The sequence below is a fragment of the Stylophora pistillata genome, chromosome 5 (genome assembly GCF_964205215.1).
Source record: "Stylophora pistillata chromosome 5, jaStyPist1.2, whole genome shotgun sequence".
Taxonomy (NCBI): Eukaryota; Metazoa; Cnidaria; class Anthozoa; order Scleractinia; family Pocilloporidae; genus Stylophora; species Stylophora pistillata.
Window position 1 is genome coordinate 30,201,348 of NC_142523.1, and position 6,043 is coordinate 30,207,390.

Here is a 6,043-nt window from a genome sequence, read left to right on the forward strand (position 1 = left end):
AACAAATAGAACCTGGTGAATTCAATGAGCTCCTGGTGCGTTAAAGAAATATGAAAAAGGTTCATTTACCGAGAACCAGATATAGGACAAGGTTTAAGAATGTCTGTCAGACGTGAGAAAACCCGGCAGAAATTCAAATTTTAAGATTCCCTAGTCCAGACATTCAGATCGAAAGAACTGAATTAAAGCGCGACTCAAAACAGGAGCGAAAGTCGTTAAAAGTTTAAATCGTTGTCTGAGTTGTGTCGTCTGCAAGGGTCTTACCTGAAGACGGCGGTAAACTTCAGTGTGGTTAGACGTTAGATGAGATAATGACTTTATTGGATAACGCAATTACTAATAGAACCAGTAGTTCCCATTGTGGTCCATCTTATTTATGTTTGTTAGTCTTAGATGCTAAAAACTTGAATTGACCTCTCTAGTTTTTCCTATCATTTTCGGGCTTCCGTTTGACGGCCAATGAGAAACGCATTAGGAGTTAAAATGATAATTTTTTTTCTACGCGGTGAGAAAGTATTTTAAAGGTAGTTCATCGTTCACCAGAAAAGATATTTATTTTCTTGGAAATAGGCCACCATCCTACCATATTTTCCATTTCATTTTTTTCCTTTTCAAAGAGTGCGTTTTATATGACATTTTGAATTCAGTGGATAGATATGATGACAATCTTCAGAATAGCATACTGCAAATTACAAATATAAGTGATACAAGGAAGAATTTATTTCTTTTTTAGCCGTGAGCAAATTATTGTAAAAAAAAATCGTAGCCTTGTCATGCAGGGTTACAAGTCTCGTCTCTAAAACTACAAATCATTCCAAGGAAAGCGATCAAAACTACGCTAATAATGAGGTGGCGGAGAACAAAGCAGGAATAGTTACATTTCAGTTTGTGCTTTAATTCAAACAACTGGTACACTTCCCTTGAAGAAGAAACTTAACACTTCAAAGCCAAGGTCGTCTTGTAATTTGGATTAACATGTTTTACATAAAGGTTTTTCTCTGAGAACCATTTTCCATTTACTTTTTAATGAGCCCGTGGGAAAGGTTGAAATCCTTGGAACAGAGGTGTTAGCTCCATTCACGACTCTGAATAGTGTAGATTAAGAAAACAATTACAAATTCAATCTAGCGAAAGTTCGAGTCGTCTGGATATAACTATAGTTGTCAAGTAAACAAGAAAAGCAATGTAGCTAACGTTGGTCCACCAAAAATATACCGCTATGATCTCACTCGATTACGCATCACAAAGAAGCCATAACTTGATAAATCACATGCTATTGTATCAGAAAATATTGTTGATCATAAACTGCTCCGCAAACCCTATGTAGAAATTATTCTTTTCCATACAGGTCTTTGTTTTCGAAACCAACATTTTTATTATGTTTAATGTATAATCATCTAATGTATTTACATATTCATTTATTTTAGTTAACCTTATTTCCATATTTTTGGCAGAGAGAAGAAAGAGATATCATCACTTGAAAAGAAATTGCGTGCAAATGCATACACCTACCCACGATGAGCTGAGCCACCTACTGGAAGGCAATGAAATTAAACATAATTGCCATAAAAGGTCAGAAAGAAAATTATACTGGGTTAAAAATAAACCATCATACGAAGGAACATTTTATATCTTGAAAAGAATACGACTCAGCAGATGTTTGATGAGGAAAATGAAGATTAGAGCGACAAGTTCCTTATCAACAAAAAGTTGGACAAGACTAAAATAATATATTCACCTGTTTCTCTTCAAATTTTAACAGCTCTTCTATCGTCAATTCATTAATTGGTTCCTGATGAATTAAGTGTAAAAGGAAGACTAGCGCTAAAAAACGAATTTTTTGTGCGTGAGGAACTGCTTTCGTGGAAGAAAATCATAAACAATTGGGCCAGCTGTGTTTCTCCCAAAATACTTTTGGATATCATGACTCGGTTTCCACTTTCATTGTGTGACAGTGATGCTTCCACAGCTCAAAAATCGACATCGTAAAAATAAGCACGTTTGTAACCTCCATTATTTCCTTTCTTTATATGTTAGTGTGAATAATGTACTATATTCTTCTTTTTACATCCATTTTACTCTGCTGTATGAACAATATTTATCATTTGGACATATTGCCGCTGCCGGAGTTGCTTTTGTTGTTGTTATTGTTTTCTTTTTTTAGTCATTAGTTCGTTCAAATACCGACTTGATCGCTGTTGTTATTACGGTACTCCTGATGCATAAGATGCTTCTGCTGTGTTATTGTACAAGAAAAAGTATCTTATAAGTAGAGATCCATTATGGGTAGGAAAAAGATAGTGTGTGCTGAAACCGACCATGTGCATTCTCCACACTCTTACTTTAATCCCAAATAATTCGACATGGTGGCAATGGGAGGTTATCTGGGACGTTAAAACGAAAAGTACTCAAAACAATTGAAAATTTTTACCTCCACGAGTCGTTCCGTCTCAGATCAAATGAAATTTATTTCATTACAAGCTTCATATTAAGCCTGTGACAGTTTGATAAACAGTAGGTGTTTTCTATTTTTTTCCGCTTAAGATTCGATTGACTCTTCGAAAAATCACTTTTATCTTAACAGAGGGACGAAATGAAGTGTATGAATCGGTCTTATGGGAGTTCTTCGGAGTCGTAAAAGAAATATTTAATAAATCAACAAAGTAGAGCATACGAACAAATGCACTATTTTAGGATTACAGTTTCCTTCCAGGAACTAATCGTCAGTACACTTTTCTGAATGCTTAAACACTTGATGCTGGGTAATCAAAGATTCAGTGAGCTCTGAAAGGAGCTCCAAATCACTAACAGTGTGTTTGAGAGCTGATAAACGTATTGTTTGACGCGTTAACGCGAGCAGGGTTTTATTGCACTCTTATAGACAACGGCAAATTGGCCAGACTGCGACATTACTACTAATTGGGTTAAAAATTAATTATGATAATGACACCAGTAATAGTGAGAAACATTACATATATTAAGAGGATATGAATAATGATGATTGTTTAATATGATTGTTTTTTTAGTAAGACAGCTGATCTGCCAATTAGCGCACTGTTCTTTCTGTTGATCACAAATTAAACTCATGACTCCATTATTTTTTATACAAGCCGATGAAGTGGTGAGCAATAAAAATAATTAGTTCAGCGTCCTTAGACTGTTTTAACCGATAGTTACCAAAATATGGTTCCTTTATAAACTCTTGAAAATTTCGCATTTCGAAGAGTTAAACGGAAAGAGGGGCACACCAATGGAAAAAGAACAACTCAGAATCGAAATAAAATGGATGATGATCATCCGCTAGAATTAATCATACACAGCGCGCCATCAACAATATAAGAACTGAACTATACAACGATGAAGTATGTCTGGTGATCCGCACCATACCAGAACAACAAAAAAAAGCAATAATACCTTCTCAATTTGTCCCTCTTCCAATAAATCGATTCTTTCCAAGAAAATTGCAGAAGCGCAAAACACGAAACTTCGTTCCGCAATGACAAGAACAACAAAGAGGAAGGAGATGACAAGTATTATACATAAAAATATGTATATCAGAATCCAATTATCATTTCCTTTAAATGGTTATTATTTTACTTCGAAGCAAGCCAATAAGAGGACAGGAACATTGTGGGCTTGCAACCATCTGGTATTGTATTGACTGAGTCTCTATTAAAAGCAGTAATTTTGAATAATGTTTCCCTTCTAAACAGGACGGAGATAATTGTAAATTTATTTCAACTTATTGTTAATTCAGTTGATGGTTTGTGGACAATGTTCAGTTCATTAAGTGAAAAGAAAGTATCTGGTTCGTTGGTGAAGCCGCTGATGCGTACGCTAAAAGATGCGTAAGTGGCCAGTGATGATGGTTTGTGAGGAAAGCAATGGTGTTTGAAAATGTTTTCTATTTATTTTTGAAGAAAGGAATTAATTTCTTTCATGCCCACTTCTGAATTGATAAGTTGGTGAGGCCGGTGGGCGTACGTTAAATGATACGCGACTGGAATTGTCCTTTTTTTTCCTTGTCCAAAAATTATTGATTAAGTTTTCTGCTACTTGTAAAATAAATGAGAGGTATAGGATAAGTTGGTAAAGCAAATAAAAAAAGAATACATATAAAAATTATATTTCCCTCTCCCCCTTCCCCGAAATGCTTGGAGTGACCTAATGGTGCTTAGTGATCTGAGGGTGCCAAAGAGACGGAAAAAATTTTTTTGTTTATTAAAGTGCATTTTATATATAAACTTTACAATTCTGCATTTTCTAATATGCATTTTCCGTTTCCGTATAATGGAAAGAAAATTAACAAAGACAGCCATTTTGTGCATCGTTTTGTCTGATTATCTGTTCTAATATTCTAATATTAGATAACAGGCCTGTGCGAATGTTCAAGAAATTTGCAGAAATCGAAGTTTTGTATGAAGTTGACTTTATCTTGCTATAAACGTATAGGTTGCTAAGAAATTGCTCAGATTGGTGACAGTTGCTTAAGTTTGCTAGAACCGCAAAAATTTGTTCCTAACGCCAGAAGTTTCCGAGCAGAATGGGACAGCAGGCCTACTCAAGGCTCTGTAGTATTCTTACGATCTCCCTCATTGGCATTCAGTTTTGTATAGTCTCCGCCCCAGTGTCAGCTGTGTTTGTTTTGCACGCTTATCGCCAACTAATTCAGTTATCATCAACCACAGAGAAGTGGACATCGACGATCTTACCAGTAATACTTCCTTAACCTCTCTTCAGTACCAAGAGATATTTTTTTCGGCAAGACGCAACAGAGCTCGTTTTCCTAACAGCTTCTTTTATCCTATGCCGGATTATATTTCCCTTCTTCGAGCCTTTGTTTACTTCGCTGTAATTCAATTAAAATCCGTTGGGAACTACACCAGTTGTCACGTGACATTTACTGACTTAACTGAGCAAGCATTCATGCTGTAGTGTTTGTTTATCGGAAAGATGTCTGCCGAACCCTTAAATTGTTCTCTTTACGAAATAGTAAACTCCGTGTGGGTCTAGTAGGGAAGAAACGAAGCACGTTTTGCTCTCCGACTGCAACGCAGATATATCCGCCCATTTAGTTAGCTGCCACTTATCCAAATGCAGCGCTATTACGGAAGTTGAGCTAATCATGGCAAGAACGGGAATACAACATTTGTCGAGAAGTCAACTCGCGGGTATGACAATCTGCCCGAGGCACCGACACTCATTAGGAAGATTCTGGAGGGGTCCAAGATCCACACCGGGAAAACTACAGGTGTGTCGGGCAGCCACGTTGTAAACTTCCAAATGGCCGACCAAGTTAAACGTATATTTGGCGTAATCGCTGCTGTTGGTTCACGTAAGTACCATAAGCCTTAACTTGTGGTTTCCTAGTTCTATTTTCCAGCCCTGCACTCCTACAAGTCTACCCTTACTATACACTACTCCTAAAATTTTCTGTTATTGTTGCTCACATTTCAACTTTCCCGTAGCTCATACTAAACTGCCGATTAAATTTCTTCCTTTTTCTAAATATTTTTGGTTTTCTTTGTTTTCTTTTTTTTTTTCTTTTTGGTTTTTTGTTTCCTTTTTGTTTTTGTTTTATTTTTGTTTTTTGTTTTTTGTTTTTTGTTTTTGTTTTTTTGTCTTTGTTTTTTTTAAACTGGCCTACCTAGCTGGAAACTTAGTGAGCGGCAATATTCTGGAGCGGTGGATCGGGTGTGTAAATTTCTTCCCATTCCCCTCGCGTTGACGCACCCTACCGCTCAAGAATACTCTTCCTTTAAACACATACACAAGGACGTCAGCTGGTCAGGCCTGTAATATTATACATTACGATCGCAATTTATTCATCGTTTGCACTAATCTATAGCTGTCTGCACCACTTGCCGGAAGAAGCATGCTGAACGATTGTTGAGTTTAAGATGGCGGGGTTCTGCCGAAGGTTCACAAGACCAAGAGGGAGCAGTTTCTGAAAGGTTTGTTGGATCTGTTTTTTGTCCCTCAGATTCCGTACTTTTCTCACTGTGTATTTAGCTTGCGCATGCCACATCAACCATGCACACTA